Source organism: Leopardus geoffroyi, chromosome C2, assembly GCF_018350155.1.
Source record: "Leopardus geoffroyi isolate Oge1 chromosome C2, O.geoffroyi_Oge1_pat1.0, whole genome shotgun sequence".
In the NCBI taxonomy this organism is placed as follows: Eukaryota; Metazoa; Chordata; class Mammalia; order Carnivora; family Felidae; genus Leopardus; species Leopardus geoffroyi.
Window position 1 is genome coordinate 114,462,107 of NC_059333.1, and position 23,691 is coordinate 114,485,797.

The 23,691-nt window shown below is 41.8% G+C and overlaps 1 pseudogene; it reads right to left on the reverse strand.

Moving 5' to 3' along the window:
- Positions 1 to 6,480: 6,480 nt before the first annotated feature.
- Positions 6,481 to 7,974, reverse strand: LOC123610386 (annotated as a pseudogene).
- Positions 7,975 to 23,691: the final 15,717 nt, after the last annotated feature.

Here is a 23,691-nt window from a genome sequence, read left to right on the forward strand (position 1 = left end):
ATATTCTATATATTCTATATATGTCTTCCATAATAAAAAATTTAAAATAGGGGCACCTGGGTGGCTCAGTTGGTTAAGCGTCCGACTTTGGCTCAGGTCACGATCTCATGGCTTGTGAGTTCAAGCCCCGCATGGGGCTCTGTGATGACAGCTCAGAGCCTGGAGCCTCTTCAGATTCTGTGTCTTTCTCTCTCTCTCTTCCCCTCCCCCACTCACACTCTGTCTCTTTCTATCTGTCTCTGTCTCTCAAAATTAAACATTAAAAAAAAATTTTTTTTTAAATAAAACAAAAATATTGGTTGTGGCCTACCAAATTGATTTCACACTCCACTAATAGGCCAAGGATTATAATTTGTAAAATACTTTCTTTTTTTTTTTTTTTTTAATTTTTTTTTTTTTTTCAATGTTTATTTATTTTTGGGACAGAGAGAGACAGAGCATGAATGGGGGAGGGGCAGAGAGAGAGGGAGACACAGAATCGGAAACAGGCTCCAGGCTCTGAGCCATCAGCCCAGAGCCCGACGCGGGGCTCGAACTCCCGGACCGCGAGATCGTGACCTGGCTGAAGTCGGACGCTTAACCGACTGCGCCACCCAGGCGCCCCTGTAAAATACTTTCTAGAAAGCCTGGGAAATTTGAAACTAGATGGCAGGAAAGCATGTCAACATCTAGATATAATCTAATACACACACATCCCAAACAAGGTCTGTTTCTTCTTCCAGAGTTAGAAGGTGGGGTGTTTGCTGAGTTTTGTTTCGCCTCAGGGTACAGGTCCTTATCAGACATGCCTCTTTGCCAGAATGGAAACCTACAAGCAGTTATCTCCACCCACCAAGATTGGGGTCAATTTCTCATGAACTGAGATTTTCTGGACTTCAGAGGGTTTGTGCCTGAGGCCTACAGCAATCCTGTCTATGATCAACCACGATGTCATGTTACAGTGAAACCAAATTAGGGGACATTGTCTGTGACCAAAGCCCTGCAGGGACTCTGAGAAGGCCCTGGGAGGGGTATGAAACATGCTCATCCTTCCTCTACAACCATCTGGCCGCCGCCGAGGGCTCCTCAGGTGCCCCCTGGTATTCTCTGAGGAATCCTGCTCACTGGATCCTTCTATTCCTTTCTAATTCGTTTATTAAAGTGCAAGTTCAGGAGAGCCCGGGTGGCTCAGTTAGTTAAGCGTCCGACTTCGGCTCAGGTCTTGAGCTCGTGGTTCATGAGGTTGAGCCCCGCATCAGGCTCTGTGCTGACAGCTCAGAGCCTGGAGCCTGCTTCAGATTCTCTGTCTAACCTCTCTCTCTGTCCCTCCCTGCTCGCTCATGTTCTCTCTCTCTCTCTCTCAAAAATAAATAAACATTAAAAAAAAAATTTTAAGTGCAAGTTCAGACAGCTTTTTGTTTGTGCAAAGTGTAGGGTTGTTCAGCACCTCTTGGTCACGAGGCGTTCTGAACTAGCTTCAAAGCTCTTCATCACGCTGTGCCAAGTAGATGCTGCAGCCGACCCTTGTGTCTGAAAGCACACGTGGACCATTTCCCTCTTCCCTCTGCTATGCATTTATTAACTCCACATAGAAACCCCACTTTGGTGGCAAAAATCTTCCCATAGCTGAAGCAATTCTGCCACAAAAAAACAGAGGCTTCTAGGGTTTCAGTTCACAATGTTCACCCTGTGGACCCACCCTTCTCCCCGCTGGAAGCATATCATCTTTATAACTCAAGGCTCTCTTTTCCCATCCTATCCACAGTTTCTGCAGGGTTGTTTTTTTTTTTTTTAATATAGCAAATAATCTTTACGAGTGGTTTCCAAACCTCTATCTCTTGAACCATGGGAACCCACTGCTGTTAGTATGTGTATGGATAAAATCTAATACGGCAGGGTGGGGGAAATGACCAAAGAGGTGACATAAACAGCCAAGGCAGTCCTGTATGGTGTCTGTTCCAAGCAGACAAAAAGGGAAGTGATGATTACATCCAATCTAGACAGGACAGTGAGCTTCGCCAGAAAAACTGCCAGTTGTGGTTATCAGTGGGTCCCCCTGGAATGCTTTGCAAAATGTGATGTTAAGTTGCCAGGCACTGGGATATAATCTCCATTTTGGACATTACTGACTTTATGAAGTAAGGCAAGCTTCTGCTTGAGGAAGGGCGGGTTCCACCTACTGCCTATAATGCAGAAAGTGTGGTCCCATGCCCTTTCTCGACCAGATGGCTACATAGGTTGACTATTATCCCTATTCTCCTGGATGACATTGTCTGGGCAGTAATAGATCGATCTCAGGAGGGCCTGGTTGTGTGGCTTCTGACCATGTACCTGCAGTATCTGTTGACCTGTTAGATCTGCTTTGTGGGGACTGGCACATAACTTCAGCACCATCATTCCTGGAAGCTATCAGCAAAAAAAGTCTAAGCCCAAGTCCTCCAAACCCTGACCAGGTACCTAGAAACAGAGGGCCCTGAGTACACTATTGAACTATTCTGGGATCATTTAAACAACATTGCAGAATGGTACTTTTGGCTTATAAATGTATATATAGACTACCTCCTGGAAGAAATTAGAAGCCATCCCCACTCCCATAAAGTAGACTATAAAAAGGTTGCTGACAGCCTTTGTAATAAGTTACATACAAAGATTAGTGACTCCAGTGGTAACCTTCTCCACCGATAGTGGAGAAACGCGATAGTCTACTGTGAACTCCCTCATTTTGTTTCTTGCAACCTCTGCAGAAACCTGTTCCCTCACTTGCCATTGAGTCATCACCACCAGCTCTCTTGGAGATGCCCCCAGAGCCCTCACTGAGTGTCAGTTCCTCCAGCTGGCTAAGAGAAGAACTGACGCATCCAGGGTGACTCAGGATTAAGACTCCTCACTCCAGTTAAAAACCATAAAAAATCAAAAATCAAAAAAAAAAAAAAAAATCACACGTAGGAAGCCATTTCTCTACAAACTGTGATATGACTGCTACTATTGCTCCAAAAACAGACATTAATCTAGCCTTGCTGGGATCACGTCCTATGGCCTTTGGGGATTCTATACTCCAGAGGCAGGGAACAAGGTCTGGTCTAGGACCAGGTCGTAGTATAGCCTCTTGGCTCCAGGAAACCCTGCTGTCCAGGTCTTCCATCACTGCGGTGGACACTTGGTGAAGTGGCATTACCAGCTGATCCCAGAGAGTGAGATGAGCAGCTCTCTGAGCAGTTGGGCCTGGGGACCCTCCGCCTGTGTATGCTACTCACACTGCCCATCCCCCTGATATCTACCTCTGACTTTCTTTCTTTTCTGGAATGGATTCACACCGCAGAAACTGTGTCCATGGAGGCTCAGACACACAGAACAGAACAAAGCAAAAGAAAACAGAGCAAAGCCGGAGGGAGTCGACCCTCTCAGTCTTAGCGCAATGTCCAGAGGCCCTGTGCAAGTCAGGCTCTGTTCATGCCGCCAGTCCTGGGTCAGACATTTCCCCAAAACCTGGCTTCGCAGTTTCTAAGTGGGTTCCACCCCTTTCCCAGGATTTCGAGGTGCGGTTCCACAGAGAGAGGCTGCTATACTGAGTCCATGCCCTCTACTTTGCTCTGTAAGACCATCAGCAGGCAGTCTTGGGGAGGGTGTCCTTGAAGCTCCATTCGGGGAGATATTCAACTCAGTGTGTTGCTGGGACCAAAAGGACAAGGTCCAGAACACCTTCTCCCTGTTTTGCCGGGTTGGGCACCCAGAGTGACTAGAAGCAAGGAGTAAAGCTGGGAAGTGAGATTGTAACTTATGTTTTCTCCTTTCCCTTTGCAGCCTATGACAGTGAGTTGAGGGCCTATGAGGTAGGGCCACGTTATGACTTTTAAAGTTTATTTCATTTTGAGAGAGAGAGAGAGAGAACATGAGTAGGGAGGGGCAAAGAGAGAGGGAGAGAGAGAGAGAGAGAGAGAGAGAGAATCCCAAGTAGGCTCCATGCTGTCAGCACAGAGTCCCATGCAGGGCTCTAACTCAGGTCATGACCTGAGCTGAAAGCAAGAGTCCAACTCTTAACCGACTGAGCCACCCAGGCGCCCCCCCATTATGACTTTTGAGGGCCCTAGGCGGTTTCACCTTCATGGGCCTCTTCCTCCATAAAAAATATTTAAAACTATATTTTCCTGTTGTATTGCTATAAAGGACAAATATGCTAGCATTATGTATTAAAACACTTTCTTCATAGTTCAAAGTTTATAAAAGTCATATTCAGGAGATGGAGGTTTGCAGACAATCCTTCATTGCGTTTCCTTCCATCTTTCCACACTGGCCCTGAGCTTTCTGTTCTCAGGTGTCATTTCTGAAGCTCTAATTCTCTTTGAAGGGTAGGGGAATGTATGTGAAGGGAGGTATCATTTCCCACACACAAATCACCACAGCACTGTATTAATAAAGGATTACAGTTTCCAATTTTAAAGGAAATTTTATTTAAGCATACTAGCAGAAATACCAAGAATAAATTTTGTCATTTACTACGAACATCATTGCAGATGTACTAGCATTAGTCATGAGAAAAACTATTTAAAAGATGTTTACAAAGCTACCTTCAGAATCTTGGGCTTCATTATCATAATATTTTCCAGCCGTTGATTAATTGAGTATCCAGTCTTATGATTCACTGAGTCACAAATAGAGAGACAGAAGATTGGCAATGGCTCCTAAAATATTTCACATTTGTCATTTTCAGAATTTATCCGAAAATTTATCACACTTTTCTTTGTCAGTGTGGTGCTGATTCAATTTTTCCTACCTTATTCTACAGGTCTACAGATGGTCAGAATTTAAGATGGAATCTTGAAAATTTTCTGTTCTTTTCAAAAGATATCAGGGGTGCCTGGGTGGCTCAGTTGGTTGAGTGTTTGGCTTTTGATTTCGGCTCAGATCATGATCTCACGGTTCATGGGTTTGAGCCCTCTGTCCAGCTCTGCACTGACAGGGCGGAGGCTGCTTAGGATTCTCTCTCCCCTCTCTCTCCCTTCCCTGGCTCGTGCTCTCATGCTCTCTCAAAAATAAATAAAAATAAAAATAAATAAATAAATAAATAAATAAATAAATAAACATTTAAAGTATATTTTAATTAACATTAACCTAATACAGGTTAGCAGCACACTGAGCAGCAGATTATGTGTGTCCTCGAATGAGGATGGAGTATTACAAAATTAGAGAGATTGAGAACTGCTCTTAATTTCGCCAGACCTAAGTTTAGAACTGAATTATCAGTGGGGAAGGGTAATGAATTTTCCCTCTACCCTTCTAGTTTCTCAGCTGAGACCCCTCCCATGGTAAAGAAAGTAACGGGAGAAAAACAAAATTATGTACCCTTGGGAGCATCACAAAGATATGACCCAAAAGCAGCCAGGTACTTGAGGCTTATATACCTCCTAAGCTAAGGAAAGGGATGGGGCCTGGGGCTTCAAAGGGGAAGAAGACAATTCATAGGAAGGTAAAAAGAGCACATGTTCGGTAAACAAAGGTTGCTCTGACTTGCAGCTAAGTCTTTCAGATGAAAAGGTTATCTCTGGTAATAACTCTTTTCCTGGTGCAGACCCCCATTCTAGTTTCTCTTAGGCAGTTATGGGGGAGTTAAGAAGCTTTTCCTGTGTCTGCTGGGTCTTGATTGCCTTCAGCTCAAAATAAGCCACATGCCAAAGTGGCACATTCTGGTGTGGTTTGGTCTGAACCCCTCATTATCTTAGAGCAGCAGTATGCAAACTACAACCTGTGGGCCAAATGCAGCCTACCACCTGTTTTTGTATGGTCCAGAAGAATGTTTTTCACATTTTTAAATTGTTTAAAAAGAAAAAAAAAAAAGACAAAAGAAGAATATTTAGTGACATTTGAAAATTATGTGAAATTCAAATTCCGATGTCCATAAATAGAGTTTAATTAGAACACGGCCATGCAAATTCATTTAGATTGTCTATGGCTGCTTTCTTGCTAAAGGGCAGAGTTGAGTATTCTTGACAGAGACCGTCTGTCCCACAAAACCTGAACTTTTTACTCTCCGGTTCTTACAGAAAATGTTTGTTGATCCCTGTCTGAGAGCGTAAGAATTCATACACAGCATCAAAGCCACCAAGTTTCTTCTGGTGATCTCCTAGTGGGGGCTTATATAATAACATTTTGAGATAAGGAACTCTTATCCATGAATAATATCACCAGTTAACCTCTGTTGACCTCTTATGTGCCAGGCTCTGTGCTAGGTGTTTTTGTTTGTATGTTTGTCTTGCCTTGTTTTGCTTTTGTTTTAAACTTTTTTTGAAAAATACACTCTTTGGCTTTTCTTCCTTGAGGGTTTCATGAAACATGAACCATACAGGAGAGTGTCCCAGCCCGGTTCCCACCTTGGGGGGGGGGGGTGCGGAGGAGGGGGGTGCCAGCCGACACTCCTGCACTGCGGCTTCTCTGCTCCCCTTCCACCTAGCCTCCCCTCCGGCCACCTGTCCTGCCTGGGCCGGCTGGGCCTCCACTTAGAGGAGGTCATGAAGCTGTTCTCCACGCCGACGCCGACGACGCCACGCCGAGGGCAGTGAGGGCGTCGTGGCAGCTCGCGGCTTTGAGCTCCGGCAGTCTGCGCGCCGGCAGCTAGGGGGCCTGGCCCGTGGAGACGCGGCCTCGGTCCGACACGTCTCGCAGTAGCTGTCGAGGAGCCGGCCCCCTTGGGGTCTGAGCCGTGCCGCACGCTCTTCTGCGGTCAGGTGAGGGGCTGCAGCACACGTCTGCCGTCGACGGAGAAGACGTGGGCCGGGGCTTCAGCCGGCCCTCGGAGCGGGAGGACAAGGCCTCCCAGCTGGGAAAGAGCACCCGGTCCCCGAGGTTAACGATGGGCACGCGTGCGCTCTGGGCGCGGCGCACCAGGCTGCAGAGGGTCCGCAGGTGCCGGCCAGCCCCGCGCCGCGCGCGCGCCCGCCCGCCCGCCGGAAGGAAGCGCTGGAAGTCTGCAGGGCGGATGCCTAGCAGGCCACCTGGCTGCGGGCCTTTGGGCTCAACCAGGTGGAGCACCTGATGGATGTAGGCGTGGGCGGGCCGCCGGTGGGGCACGCTGGCTGAAAGTAAGAGTGCTGGGCCCTAGGGGAGGGTTGGGAGTCCCGCAGGCAGACAGGGCGGGCCGCGATGTCATCTGCCCTCCAGGGCCGCGCGGTGGAGTGGGGGAGCTGCTGCTGGGCCTATGGGTTGCCCTCGTGCAAGGGTGCCATGGTGCTCCGCGGGGGTGCGAGGCGGCCACTGCGTTGTGCGTCCCTCCTGGGAGCGGCGTCCGCGCCTCCAGCAGGACCTTTTGGAACTTGTTTGGGACCCAGACGTATAGCTCTTCCCCGTCGGCGACAAAGATGAGCCAGCCAGCCCTCCAGCACCTCCGGCACCCTGCCCTGAGTGATCTGGTACTGGTCCAGGTCCTAACCCCTGAGGAGGTGCCTCTGGCTCCGGGGGGCCCAGGAGGCCCAGGGGGGCTTGGGTGGGCAGGAACACTGATAGTCTACCTATAAGGACCGGGAAAGGAAAGGGGTCCAGGGCCAGGGGCCCGGGGAAGGCCCCCCGCGCTCCTTGTGGCCGATACCAGGGGTCCCAGAGGTCCAGGTGGGCAGGGCTAGCCCCTGAACTCACTCTCTTGGGACTTGTAATCCCAGGATAGCCTGGAGAGCCAGGGTTGGGAAGCAGGCACCCCTGGACTTGCCCTGTTCGCCCTTCTGCCCGGTGTCCCTTCGGTCACCCTTCTCCCCCTTTATTTCAGCCCCCATGTGCTAGGTGTTTTTATCCGTTGTCTCATTTAATCCCCCCACCAACTCAGTGAGGTAGACAATGTCATGGCCTTCAATTTATAAAGTAATATAAACTCAGGGCAATTAATTTATCTCCAGTCACTCGTAGCAAATCCCCTGACTGGAATTTAATCCCAAGACCATCTAACGCTATCTAACGGGCATCACTGTCACTCTCCAAGGCTTTCTTGGCATTGTGGATGTTTGCCACCTCCATCTCTGGCAAACAGACTTGCATGTTTAAGATTGCATCTTTAAAGACGTGCATAAAACTTACTCCTGTGCAAAGTAAGACTTCTTTTTGTTTATCTGAATTTAGACCTTTTTTAACTTCACAAGGGAACTCTGGGTTTGGTACACCCACTCTTGGTAAGACTGCTTATCTAGCCATAGCCTCTCTCATTGTAGGTATTGGAGTTCTGTCTGCCTCAGCCTTTTTAGGTAGAAAGGGAATGTCTCTGATCTCTGTGTATGGAAGTCCCCTCCACTTTTTAAAAGTCTGCTATATTTTTGTTTCTTTAAATGCAATGACTAGAACAACATATTCCAGGTTCAATAAACTGGCAGGAGGGTGTTTCTTTTCATTTCCTGTGTCTTTCTTAATGATTTTTAGCATTTCATTATTGGTTTGGTTCATTTCCTTGGGGCCACAAAAGCAAAATAGGGCAATATTTTCAGCTTACTGTGACCTCTCAGTCACATTCCTGGAACAGAACTTTGTTTGCCCAGAGCTAAGGATCCTATTATATTGCTCACATTAGTTTTCCCTGAATAGTTTGAGTATCATTTTCCTGCATAGTTCAAATTTTTTAGCCCTCATTCTAAAGAGAAAGGCACAGCACAAGATGTGTGTGTATATATGTGTGCGTGCGCGTGTGTGTGTATGCATGTGTGCATGTGTGTGCCTATGTGTGCATCTGCACCGGGAAGGGCTGCCCAGTGAGGTGGACGGCCTACATTCCTTTACAGGGATTGGAGATTCCAAACATCTTCCCAAGAATACCAGATATGTTCTACTCTCTGAATTGGAAGTCAGCAGACTGTTCCCATTAACTATGACTCTAAATCAATCTTTTAACAATTAGGCCTTCACAGAAACAGAAGTATCTATCACCTAAGCAATGTGGACAAAACGATCTTTTTTAAAAATCCCCCTTTTCTTGCAAAGAGCAAAAACATTATTTTGATTTACTCAAAATAATTGTATTATTTTGTATTTACTCCTGTTGTCTTAAATATATTTTCCAAAGCATGTATTTCTGCCAGGTTTATAGGTAAATTTTCATGTAAGCATGATTTCAAATCAAATGCCTTGGCTTAATTGCCAATTGATAGCAGGGGCTTGACACTGACACAGCTCGTAAGATTACATTTTTCGGCTCACTGCGGTCATCAGTTTCCCAGGCTGTGTGATTTGAGATATTATCTGTCATCAAGCTGGATGAGACAGACTGTGTAATTCCTGCACAGCAGTTTCTCTCCAGAATGAAAGAGTCTTTCTGGACATTCATGCAACTTTTTCAAAGTTTGCATAAGTGTTTCTCATCATTCCTCTGTGATAGTCATGCTTATACTGTCTAATCTGCTAGCTCCTTATATACTAACTTCTCTCAGGTCCTTTTTGGAAAACCTAACAAAAATTTCATCAACCCCCACTGTTGAATACATTTCCTATCTTATAGTTGTTTTTTTAATTTTTTTTTTTTTTTTTTTTAGAAAACCAAGGTGAGAAATGCAAGGAATTGAAATCAAGAAAATGCTTTTGTGATAAGCATCCCTAAGTATGTGGTATCCCTGTCAACTGTGCTTGGCATAATTCCTCATCCAAGGTAAGTACCACCCCTGTCCTAAGTCCTCCTAAGTTCCCGATATCTTAGGGCAGCTAGTAAAGAAGACCATTCCTCTTATACCCCCATGGAATAAATGTAAATTGTGCAAAACTAATAATTAACACATCGCTTTAGGGTTTATTTTTATAACAATTATAATAAATGAATATAATAAACTCATGTGTGAAGATAAAATATAAATAGAACATATTTTATTTGCTTATCAAGAGCCCTATAGAGTAGAATTAGTCTTACCTAGCATAAAGATTCTAAAAGCAATGTGTAATTTTTAAAAAACCTATCATTTAATCCAGTATACTCCTGAAAATACATTGTATATTCCATAAAGTACATAGTATATATAACTTTGCTTCTACAACTCTTTGCAGTGTGTGCAGGGGTATACAGAATATAATAAAGAACCGGTGTGCCAAATATGTTTATAGTATTTTAAATCCATGAGAAGATAGTTGGACTGGACTCACAAAATACACATATATGTGAATCCACTATCTCTTATCTCCTCTAAGTAATAATAATAATAATAATGTTAAAAATGTACACATGGCCCCTGGTAGACACTAAAGTCACTGAGATAATCACAGCCCTGCTCAGATCTCCTACCGTGTAGGGTCAATCTTAACCAAGGACAAAATGGTGCCAGCTAAGTTCAAAGGTGTAATTTAAGCATATTTCAAATGTCTCAAGATGATACCCAACCCAAACTTTTGATACCTCTAGTCCATTTATTTTCCTGCTTTCCATATAATTTTCTAAGATTGACCAGACTTCTCAGCCATCTCCACGTCTCATCAGTGATCTGAGACAGGACTAAGCACAGACCTAGAGAAGGCACTTTTTTTGGCATTTCTTCCTATAGCCTCTGCTTCCCAGCCTACGCTTCCATTGGGGGAATATATTCCTGGGCTGGTTCTCTTTTCCTGCCTTTGGGATTAACACCACCACCTCAGCCTCCCATGTGCTTTGTGAGTAGGGTTTCCCATCCAGCCCCATCCACAATAGATTAACTGATGTGGGAATTATTAACTCGTATTCCTTATTCTTTATTAGGTAAGACAAAAAAGAAAAAATTAGGCATTTATATTCATCAGTCACACATAAGTCACCTGGTTTATATGACCTAATAGACACAATTAAAACCTAGACATACTGAGGACCAGCTTGCACATTTCTCAGTTGGTCAGAATTCCACACAAAGGGGCATGCCTTACCTGACTTTTTTAGAACTGATACAATTTTATCAATAAAATGGCATGTATTCAAGACATGGAAGCATCCTAAGTGTCCATAGATAGATGAATGGATAAAGAAGATACGGTATATATACACCAGGGAATATTGCTCAGCCATAAAAAAGAATGAGATCTTGCCATTTGAGACAACAAGGATGGACCTAGAGGGTATTCTACTAAGTGAAATAAGTCAGACAGAGAAAGATAAACCGTATGACTTCACTTATATGTGTAATCTAAAAACCAAAACCTATAAAAACAGAAAACAAACTGGTGGTTGCCAGAGGGTGGGGGGGAATAGGCAAAATGGGTGAAGGGGAGTGGGAGGTACAGGCTTCCAGTTATGGTATAAACAAATCATGGGAATAAAAAGCACAGCATAAGGAATATAGTCAATGGAATCGTAATAGCATTGTGTGGTGACAGAAAGTTCTTACACTTTGTGGTGTGCATAGTATAACGTATAGAGTTGTGCAATCGCTTATGTGTACACCTGAAACTAATGTGACATTGTGTGGCAACTCTGCTTCAATAAAAAATGAAATGGCACATATTGGCAACCAGTTTATTCAAGCTTGGTGGAGATATTTTGTCACAGAGCCAGCCAGCAACCTCAAAGGAGACTCCAAAACATCTCTTGATGATCAAAGTCTAGGGACGGTGGATCAAGGTGACTGCCAAACCAGGTTCAACCTAAAGCCCACGAGGTGAGTGACAGCCCAGATTGAAAAGGGGGCTGCCATTCCCAGCCCTGTGTGAACAGGTCCTACAGGAGATGGCCTAAAATGGGACTAAAGCCTGTGAGAACAAAACCAACCAGCCATGTGTGAACCATGAGTCAGGGTAGAGAGGCCCTAAACCTGGCCAAGCTGGAAAAGACAAATGAATGCTTTTGAATTACATTCAAAATGTAATTACCTATACTGAATAAAATTCTCTGGAATTGGACAAATAATGGTATGTGGTCTTAAGCTTTCTGTGCATACAGAATGTGCAGTAAAAAGTCTGTGAGATTCAAGAAAGGATAACAGGTTATGAATCCCTGGGTTTTACATTTAAGGAAGACCTTTCTGCCACTTTTAAGAACCATAGAATGTTGGGGCGCCTGGGTGGCTCCGTTGGTTAAGCGTCTGACTTCGGCTCAGGTCACAGTCTCATGGTTCATGGGTTCAAGCCCTGTGTCGGGCTCTGTGCTGACAGCTCAGAGCCTGGAGCCTGCTTCAGGTTCTGTATCTCCCTCTCTCTGCCCCTTCCCTGCTTGTGCTTTGTCTCTGTCAAAAATAAATAAATGTTAAAAAGATAAATAAAAAAAAAAGAATCATAGTATGTTGCTGTCACCTAGAGAAGATACCACCCTGGATGGGAAGCTTTTAACATACTAAGAATTCAGGTAACCAGAGACAATCTTACATTAGGATAGCAGTTTGCAGATAGCCCTTGAAACAAAGGATTTCTATAGTCAACACTGGTACCTCCCTGTTTTATTAAAATACAGTATGCATTTGAATACTTGTTAGTATGAAAACAATTCTTAACCACAAAATACCACAATAAAAAAGATAGAAGATAGTAATAATACAGCCCTGTGTTTTGTCACGTAGTCACTCTACAAGCAACGTACATAGTTCATGGGATCCAGCTCCACGTGGGGCTCTGTGCCCTGCTTGGGATTCTCTCTCTCTTCCTCTCTGTCCCTCCCCTGTTCACATGTGTGCTCTCTCTCACTCTCTCTCTCTCTCTCTCAAAATAAACTTTAAAATGTATACATTTAAAAAATGTTTGTTTTTATATCCTCATTTAGCTGATTCTCAAGATCAACCTCATTGTTGACAGGGCTATGGTATACAAACAGGAAAATGTCATAAATATGGAACATTTGTATCTAAATATCTAGTCTGACCCATTATGTTCTTTTCTACCACGTTCATCAAAATATACTATCATATGTCGTAATCAGCCCAGTTTTGGAAAGAAAGCTTTTAAAATCTATTTTATTTATTTATTTAAGTTTATTTATTTATTTTGAGAGAGAGAGTGAGCAGGGGAGGGGCAGAAGGAGAGAAAGATAGCATTCCAAGCAGGCTCTGCTCAGCACGGAGCCCAGCAAAGCTTCAATCCCACCACAGGGTTCGATCCCACTGTGAGATCATGACCTGAGCCAATATCAAGGGTCAGATGTTTCAGGTGCCTGGGTGGCTAAGTCAGGGAAGCCTCTGACTCTTGATTTCGGCTCAGGTCATGATCTCATGGTTGTGAGATCAAGCCTCATGTAGGGCTGTGCCCTCATGTCAGGCTCTGTGCCAAGAGCAAGGAACCTGCTTGGGGTTCTCTGTCTCCCTCTTTCTCTGCACTTCCCCCACTCACACACTCTCTCAATATAAATAAGTAAACATTAAGCAACAACTCTTTTTTTCCCTAGTTGAAATCTTAATTTTAAAGTATTTAATATTTAACATATTTTACACAATCTGTTGATTGCTGAATAGGGCACTTCGAGGGCAAACTCAGTATCCAGACCTTAGTATTGTATAACATAAGCAAAATTTGTTTTTTCCTTAAAAGACAATTTGAATTGAAAAAATAACTTGCTACTTTAATATCAGAAATTGACTCAGAGATGTGGTTTCTCTGCCTTTTGTTTAATGAAATCCTTTCCAGTATTAATATTGCTAATCCCTCTGTCAACAACTTATTTGAATAATGTCTCATTTATATATTTATTTTTGCATTTTATTTTATTTCATTGTATTATTTTTTTTGAGAGAGACTGTACAAGCAGAGGAGAGGGGCAGAGGGAGAGAGAGAGAATATCTTAAGCATGGGGCTCAGTCCTACCACCCTGAGGTCATGACCTGAACTGAAATCAACAGTCAGATGCTCGACCGACTGAGCCACCCAGGTGCCCCTGGATAATGTCTTAATAAGCTGCAATTTGGAGTTCTGGTCCTGGTAATGGCAGACAAGCTTATATCAGACTAATCTTCCTAAGGATAACAATGGTAAACTTTAGACAAAATATAAAGAACTACTATCATGAGGCACCAAGAGTCCAAACTCTGAAGAAAATAAGGAGGAGACCCATATTTATACAGCTTTGCCCGTGAAAGCACACCCTAGTACAAATTATGCAAAGTGGCTAGAATTCAAATGGAAATCTGCAATTTTGTTGGTTTGAAATGTCAAAGAATGGAATTCAAAGCTCCTAAAACATGTAGAAATAAAAGGAGGAAATCTCTGAAAGAGAGACAAAGAGGGGGAGCCCTAAATCTGTATATAAGCTCCCCTCACATCCTTTGCTGATTTCTGACCTGTGCATGCATGGGAGAGACTTCAAGGACCCCAGTGGAAAGTAACAGCTAGATGGCCATAAAGATAAGTAGGTATTTCAGTTGCTGCATAGCATGGGGAGGCTAAATTTAAAGTTTGGATCTGCAGAATTAAAAGAGCTTGGTAAATACCTCAAACCTTCAATTGAAATTCCTATGAATTTTACAGGAGAAATTACTATTCCTCAGGACTGGGTATTTGCCCTAGGAGTAAAGGCAAAACTGAAACAAAGCAAAACTGAAACAGACCTGCCCTCACAAAGTATAAAACCAAAGTCTACAGAAATTCAGGGTGATGAGTCCATAATTAATTAAACTGATGACTAGAACAAAAATCAACACTGTTCAGGGGCATCTGAGTAGTTCAGTCAAGTGTCCAACTTGATTTAGGCTCAGGTCACGATCTTAACATTTCATGAGATCAAGCCCCACATCAGGCTGACAGCATGGAGCCTGCTTGGGATTCTCTCTCCATCTCTCTGCCTCTCCCCTACTCATGCACGCTCTCTCTCTCTCTCTCAAAATAAATAAATAAATAAACAATTAAAAAATCAATACTGTTCAGGGGAAGATAATACAATCCAGGGTCTCTACAACATGTAAATTATAATGTCCAATATATAATTTTAAAAACACTAGATAGGTTGTATCATCCTGGGTCTAATCAGAAAACAGAAACCACACAGAGTAATTTAAACAAGAGAAGTTTAAAGAATTATTAAATTATGATAAAAGAGTGATTATTGAAAGATGTAAAGAGAACTCAAAATTAAAAAAATTAAAAACATTAACATATACAGAACTCAAAATGGCACTCTGGGGCTGAGGGAGAGTAGTCAGGGAAGAACAAACTTGGAAGGGGCTTCCTTCTCAAGACTAGGGTTCAGACCTCATTGGAGAAGGTGTGGATGTAATGCAGTGGGTGACAGAGAAGTTCACTGGTCACTCAATCTAGAGCTGGTCCACATCAGCAGGCAATAGGAAACAGCCTCCCAGTACCTAGGCAAGCGATACTGGCCAGTGTGTCCAGAGGGAGTCAGGGTGTTAGGAGCCTGCTTGCTGGTGGAGTGGTGCAGCCTGGGGTGGGTAATGTGCATGCTTGGGGGACCCTAGGAAACAATTCTCTGGGGTGCAGGCAAGGCAAAGCAGAGTTAGAGCACCACTGCCACTGCAAGGTCTGAGGCAGGAGGGCAACAGGAACCAGTTCTCTGGGATGTAAGCAAAATGAGGCTGGTAGGCAGTTGCACAAAGGAAATTTGAGTATCCAGTATAAGTCCTGAAATGTGCTATTGTCCACATCAGATGGCCACTGCGTGGTGGTCATTAGGTCTGGGAAAGGACTGCCAGGTCACCAAAAGACTATGTGCTCTGGGCACAGACTCAGAGCAGTGCACCACTGAATGTTCCCACCCACACACATACTGATGAACTCTGCAACAGAAGCAAGTGAAAATAATGCAGCATGTCAGAACCAGGAAGAGAAGTGTCCTTCCTCCAGCAGTGTTCCTCCAGGCTTCTCCACTAAGCTCCAATAAAGTAATAACAGGCACAATGCAAAGAAATAAGAAAATGTGATCTAAAACTAAAAGGAGAAGTGATCAGTAGAAAGGAACTCTGGAATTAAATATTGGAATTAGCAGACAAAGATTCTGCTTCAGCTACTATAAATATGTTCAAGGACTCAAAGGAAAAGGTGTCATAATGATTGAATAGATGGGAAATACCAGCAATGATATTGACACAATAAATAAACAACCAAATGAGAGTTCTAGATCTGGAAATGAAATCAGAAATGAAGAAAATACTTAATAGCATTTTGGAAGTAATAGAAAAAAGGGTCAATAAACTTGAAGACAGATTAATAGAAAAAATCAAATCTGAAGAACAGAAAGAAAAAAAAGATAGAAAAAAAACAAAAAGAGTTTCAGTGACCTATAGAGCAATATCAAGGGATCTAATATATGTGGGATTGGAGGATCAGAAGGAGACCAGATAGAAAGTGCGACAGAAAAAAATATGTATATATTTAGAGAAATAATGGTGAAAAATGTCAACTTAGAGATCTAAGAATCTCCGCAAACTTGAAGCAGACAGATACAAGGGAAACTTCATCTAGTAACATCATAATCACACTGCTGAAAACTAAAGATAAAGAGAACATCTTGAAATCAGCAACCGAAAGAAGACATATTACATATAGGAGAAAAACAACACAAATGACAGCTTATTTCAGATCAGGAAAAATAATGGAGGCCAGAAGACAATGCAATAACATCTTTAAAGTGCTAGAAGAAAATAAAAACTGTCAACCCAGACACTTTTAGATTAACGAGAGCTGAGAGAATTTGTCATTAACAGCCTCATTCTACGAGAAATACGAAAGGAAGTTTTTCCGGCTGATGTGAGGCAGCATCAAATAGGAGTTTAAATCGATGGGAACGAAGGGCAAACGCTGGAAATAGTAAATATTTGGATAGCTATAAAAGACTACTTATTCTTCCCTTAATTTATTTAAATGACAACTGATTGTGTAAAACAAAAATGTATAACATTGTATTGTGAGGTTATAATCTACATAAATGTAAAATATGTAATAATATTAGCACAAGGGTTGGAGTGGCATAAATGGAATGTTACTGTTACAAACCCTAATATTTTGAGGGAAGTGTTACAATATTAACTCTAAATAGATTGTCATAAATTAAGATGCAGATTGTAATCCTTAGAGCAACCAATAAAAAGTTACCAAAGAGATATGTCTTTTTTATTGAAATATAATTAACATACTGTTATATTAGTTTCAGGTATACAACATAACGATTCAACAGTTCTGTGCATTGCTCAGTGCTCCTTGTAAATGTAGTCACCATCTGTCACCAAACAATGTTACAATCTTACAGTTGTGCAATTACAGTCTTACTGACTACATTCCCTGTGCTGTGTTTTTCATCTTTGTGACTTATTTTGTAACTGCAAGTTTGTGCCTTTTAATCCCCTTTACCTATTTCACCCATCCCCCCACAACCTCCCCTCTGGCAAACACCAGTTTGTTCTCTGCATTTGTCTTTTTTTGTTTGTTTTCTCTTTGTTTGTTCATTAATTTTGTTTCTTAAATTCTATATATGAATAAAATCATATGGTATTTGTCTTTCTCTGTCTAAATTTCACCTAGCATTATACCCTCTAGCTCCATCCATGTTATTGCAAATGGCCAGATCTCATTCATTTATTTTTATTTTTATTTTTTATTTTAGAGAGGGAGAGAGAGAGAGAGAGAGCACACAATTAGGGGAGAGGGGCAGAGGGAGAGAGAGAGAGAATATTAACATGCTGAGTGTGGAGCCTGCTGCAAGGCTCAATCCCACAATCCTGGGATCCTGAGCCAAAATCAAGAATCAACAGACTGAGGGCCATCCAGGAGCCCCAGATCTCATTTTTCATGGCTGAGTAATATTCCATTATATTTATATGTGTGTGTGTGTGTGTGTATGTATATGTATATACATACATATATATATATATATGTATATATATACATATGTATATACATACACATATATATATGTATATATATACACACACATATATACATATATATATAGTACACCTTTATCCATTCATCTATTGACAAAGACATACATCTTAAAAGTAGAGAAATCTAAATGGAATACTCAACTATATTTGATTAACTTGTATGAAGAGAGAAAAGGAGAAACAGATGATGGGACAAATAGAAAACAAATAGCAAAATGTAGACCTAAATCCAACCATATCAATAAGTACACTGATTGTAGATGGGTTATATGCTCCAATCAAAAGGCATGGAACTATTGGGCTAGATTTTTTTAAAAGCAAGACCCAACTATATGCTTTCTAAAAGAGAAGTTAACATCCAATTAATCACTGAATAGATATTTCCTAATTTGTACATCATAAAATTGGAAATATCCCTGGTTTTAACTAAATATGTTTAAGATACTTGGTAGTTTGATTAAATTACTACAGTTTGCTGTACGAATCACAATCCACTGAACAGAGGGAATTTAGGGATATCATGAGACAATTTTGTTTCTGCTGCTGCCAATGGATTATTTGTTCATGTAACTTTCTGCTCCCTCTATAACTGTATGCATTAGTATGTCATATTTAAACTTCAGATATGATCTAATATCTAGAACCACATTTTAGGCAGGTGAAATCATTCTAACAGTCTTTAAGGAAGACAGAAATGATCCGTTAACAAACAAATCAAATGATATGAGATCATATTGACTCAATGAGAATCAAATGTTCAATAGCAGCACTTCTTGCCAATTTAGAGAGACAATGGGGAGTGGTCAGAGACTGGGGGTCACAGGGAGTCCACAGACTTTGCTTTGACCTCTGTCTCCTCCTCTTATAAGTAGCTAACTTTTGGGTTGGTCACCTGTTTCCTCCTCTGAAACAGGAGGATGAGGAGGAGCTAGACTGCTTAGGTTCTAATCAAACCACCTCCTTCTAACTAATTTGGGACAAGTTACTTAGCTTTTTTTTATGTTCACTTCCTCATCTGTGCAATGAATATAATAATAGCACTAACCTTATACAGTGTATGAGGATTGAGTGAGTGAATATTTGTAGAGCTCTTAGAACAAATCCTGACACGTAGCAAGCATTGTATAACTGTTCGCTAAAGAAAATATCTTCTTCGTTGAGTTCTTACAACAATTAAGATGAGTTAAATCACTTACCACTATGTCTGACAAATAGTAAGTACTCAGTCAACAATAGTTGTCGTTACTGGAGGTGCTATGGGTGATCATTGCTAAATATTAGGAAATTGTCGGGGCGCCTGGGTGGCTCAGTCGGTTGAGCATCCGACTTCAGCTCAGGTCACGGTCTCCGGGTTCGTGAATTCGAGCCCCGCATCGGGCTCTGGGCTGATGGCTCAGAGCCTGGAGCCTGCTTCCGATTCTGTGTCTCCCTCTCTCTCTGCCCCTCCCCCATTCATGCTCTGTCTCTCTCTGTCTCAAAAATAAATAAACATTAAAAAAAATAATAATAAATAAATAAATATTAGGAAATTGTCTCACTAGTACACTTCCTATAAGGCACTGGAGAGAAGTCCTTGCTAGTTAATAATGAGTTGGTGATCTTTAGGCATTTTTTAATAGGCTATACAATCAAGTATAAAAGTGGTGGTAAGAAAAAATTTGCATGCAAAGACACCCCCTAAGAAATTAAATAAAAATTGGAGGGGTGATAATGCTGATAAAGTTGTAACTGTCAATACTGTTCAATGCTGGTGAAAATGTTAGTGGAAAACTAAAGCTTTAGGAATTGCTGCCTTTGGAGTGGGTATAATTAATGGAGGAGGAAATCAGGCTTTCAAAGATCCTGTTCTACAGACTGGCAGCATTAGCATCCTGAGAGCTTGTTAGAAATGCAGAATCTTGGGCCCTACCGGAATCAGAATTAACAAGATCCCCAGTTGATTCTCATGCAAATTAAAATTTGAGAAGCATTGTTGCAGCATATTTTCACTTTCCATGTTTTTCTCTGGTGTTTAATACACCTTATTAATAATATTGAGATTTGGGTAATATTATGTCTCTTTAGAGTGACACATTTATCTCTGAAGATGCGACTTTAAAATTTGGCTATATGCATAATTTTATTATATCCTCAGAATAAATTTTTTCTAATCGAAAGCCACTTCTAGTTTTATAATGCAAATCAATGTGAAAGGAGCCACCAAGCAGGTTTTAAGAGTACATGTCACTGGCATTTCTCAATTTTATTGCATGAGGGATGCATATATTTTAAAAATCAACCCTGAATCACTAGAATTCAGAGTTTCATCACTTTTCACAGTTCACCTTTGCTTGCCTGAAGACGAGAAATGGAAGATAAAACAGATCCCTGATTTGTGCTTTTTCTGTTGTCATGAAGTCACAATTCACTGACTTTTAAAATAGAATGTTTCAAGACCAAATATTTTATTTGGATGTATCTGAACAGCTAAAATATTTCTATTGAAACTCTCTGTGAGAAAACATTCTAGATATGAAACATCTGTTTTTGATCATTTCTGTTAAAGACTGTATTTGCACAGGTCAGAGAGGCCCTTGGTGATATTGTGTTATTCTAAGTACAGTATTTCCATGATGTAGTATTCTTCAAGGGTTGGGTAGCAGTAGTCACCCCATAACATCGTTTAAACATTCCCAACATACTTGGGAATATGTATGTCTGCATCTATATAAAACTAGCTTTCTCATTTCCTCCTTGCTACTTGGGGATAGAGGGTAAGGAGTGTGTGGGTGGAGTTTGAACACAGCTATGGAAACACACTGGAGGCTCAATATCAGGGGCAAAGTGCCTGGGAAGAGTCAATGGCGACAGGAGTATCGGCCTCAGTATTTCTCAGGTTGGGGTCATTACCACCAGTGCCCCTTTCATATGATCCCCTGGCCCAGAGTGAATATGACAGGGGGACCTGCCATTGATTTTAGTGTGGGGCTGGGGACCATCATTCACCACCTTTTGCAGAGTGAGGGATCTGAGAGTTATACCCTCTAGTCCAACTTTCCTTGTGCAGGCTACTGGAGCTTGAGATCTCGTGATCAAACCTTTAGGCTTTCAACCTCGGCTACATGGCTACACTATTAGAATCACCCGGGGTGAGGGGAGCTTTAAAACTTACTGAAGCCCAAGTCTTACCCTCAGACATTCTGATTTCATTGTTCTGGGGTATGCCCTGGGCATTGAGATGTTTTATTTTATTTTTATTTATTTTTTAATGTCTTTATTTGAGAGAGAGAGAGAGAGAGAGAGAAAGAGAGAGAGAGAGAGACTGACAGCAGGGGAGGGGCAGAGAGAGAGGGAGACACAGAATCCAAAGCAGGCTCCAGGCTCTGAGCCATCAACCCACAGCCTGACGCGGGGCTCGAACTAGTGAACCAGGAGATCATGACCTGAGCCAAAGTTGGACGCTTAACGACTGAGCCACCCTGGTGCCCCAGCATTGAGATATTTTAAAGCACCCTGGTGACCAATGCGTAGTGAGCAGGTTTCTGTACCACAACCTTAGGGCTCACTGTTCTCTCACCTTCCTCAAGACCCTCCCACCTGCCCAATTTCAGCTCCTCTATTCAGTTCCTTCTCTCTCTCTCCTTAGAATTGCTACTCAGCAGATTTCCAAGGCTGGGTCCTTCTGCCTGCAGTGAATGACTCCCCAGATTCTTGGGTCTTAGAAATTGTTATGGACTGAATTATGTTCCTCCCAAATCCATATGTTAAAATACCTCAGATTGTGACTGTATTTGGAGACATGGCCTTTAAAGAGATAATTAACATAAGATGAGTTCATATGGGTGAACCCTGACCCAGTGTGGTGAGTTTATAAGAGGAGATTAGGCCACAGGCGTATACAGAAAACCACATGAAGACAGAGAGAAGAGTGTCCACTACAAGCCAAGGAGGGAGCCTTCTGAAGAAATCAACACTGTGGACATCGTGATCTCAGACTTCTAGACTCCAGAACTGTAAGGAAACAGACTTCTGTTGTTTAAGTCACCCTGTCTGTCTACTTATTATGGCAGCCCGAGCTTACAAAGACAGAAATCTTCCTGGAATACAGGATGCTTTGTGAGTCATGGTCCTTCTGTCTCAAGAGGCTGACTCTGCTGGGCATGCTGATTAGTCTTTAATATATGAGAGGGCTTTATGCACAGACAGGAACACCCACAATGATACGAACTTTACTTAATGTTCAACAGATTGAGCATTTTGCATTAATAGAAAATTTGATTGAATTCCCTTAACTTTAACTGAAATTGCAAATCCAATATGATTGATTCTTTTGAATATTTCAATACCTTAGATAGCAGACAACATACACAAATATAACAAGACTTATTATATTTAACTTTAAACTATTCTATATATCAAATGCCATATGTTGAGTTTATTTCTTCATTAAAGTTGCTTTATACATTCCTAGCATTATGGATGATCTTATTTTGGCATCTTCCTAATATTCAATAATATTAGTTTGATATGTTCTAGGTCACAATTCTCAGACCCCAAAACTCACTGAGGTTCTGGATTTTTTTTTTTTTACCATTTCTTGGAGCACAAAATTCAGTTTTTCCCCAACTAATTAAAATCCAACCATTAATTACAATACTGAGCCCCTTTTTCTTACTGCAAAATTTGGTTGTTAGGTTACTTAGACTTTTTTTTTTTAATGTTTTATTTTGAGACAGAGAGAGACAGAGTATGAGCAGGGGAGGGGCAGAGAGAGAGGGAGACACAGAATCTGAAGCAGGTTCCAGGCTTTGAGCTGTCAGCACAGAGCCTGACGTGGGGCTCAAACCCATGAGCTGTGAGATCATGACCTGAACTGAAGTTGGACTCTCAACCGACTGAGCCACCCAGGCACCCCAGGTTACTTGGACTTTTTAAGTCCACTTTCTTTTCTAGATTTAAGTTTGTCACCAAGACTTGGTGTTTGCCTCTGAAAATAATGTATTTTAAGTCTTGGCCAAGACTATATAATGCAATGCCCTATATTGGGATAGACTGATCTGCTCTATTTAGGGTTATAAACAACATCTGTGTCTTTACTGTTGTTTTTATTATCATTAGTGGAACCAACAGGATTTCATTCCCTAGGAGTTGAGTCTATGTTCTCAGCAACCCTCTGCAGGATATTTAGGAAACTTATTACCTTGGAATGTACTGCAAACCCCCTTTATATTTGTCTTTTGTGACTGACCCTGTTTAACTGCTGGGCCCTTTGTCCATCTAATTATTCTACCCATTCTATTAACTCATTAATTAGCAGCTCATACTCCTCCAAGAACCCCACTTGTTTCAATTGACCTTAATAATTGTACTTTGATGCTGAAATCATCACATCAGGACCAATGCCTGAGCTTGGGTCACATGAAAAGTATCTTCTAACTAGTTAACCTTGGAAACTGCCTTGTTCAAAGGCTTTAACCATCTAGGCCTTCTTCCCATCCTCACTTCAATGTGGAGAGCAGGGAGAAGGGCAGTCTCATCACACATGCTTGGGATCTTTTGTGATCAGCAGATAAACAGAAAGAGACAACATGATTCTCTTCCCCGCTTAGCTGATTTAGGATCACTCTGGAGAGTCTAAAAGCAAATACAGGTAGTTAGGACTTTATGAGATCAGACCTGAGCTGAGCTGCTATAGGGGCTCACACAACAAAGCATGGCCCAGAGTTGGGAGAAGGCTCCCCTTGCCTATGGTAATGATGAGGATGATGACAGCAATATTGATTTATTGTCTGTTATTTACTTGTGCCAGACCCTGGGATCTTATTTTGTGTGTGTGTGTGTGTGTGTGTGTGTGTGTGTGTGTATGCACCATAATCTATCTTACTTAATAGTCCTCAAAACAATCTTTTGAGCTAGGTGTTATTTATCTGTATAGTATAAATAAGTACACTGCAGCTTAGTGAGATTAGGTAAATATCCATCAGTTAGTATGGCAGGAATTTTATCTAATTGC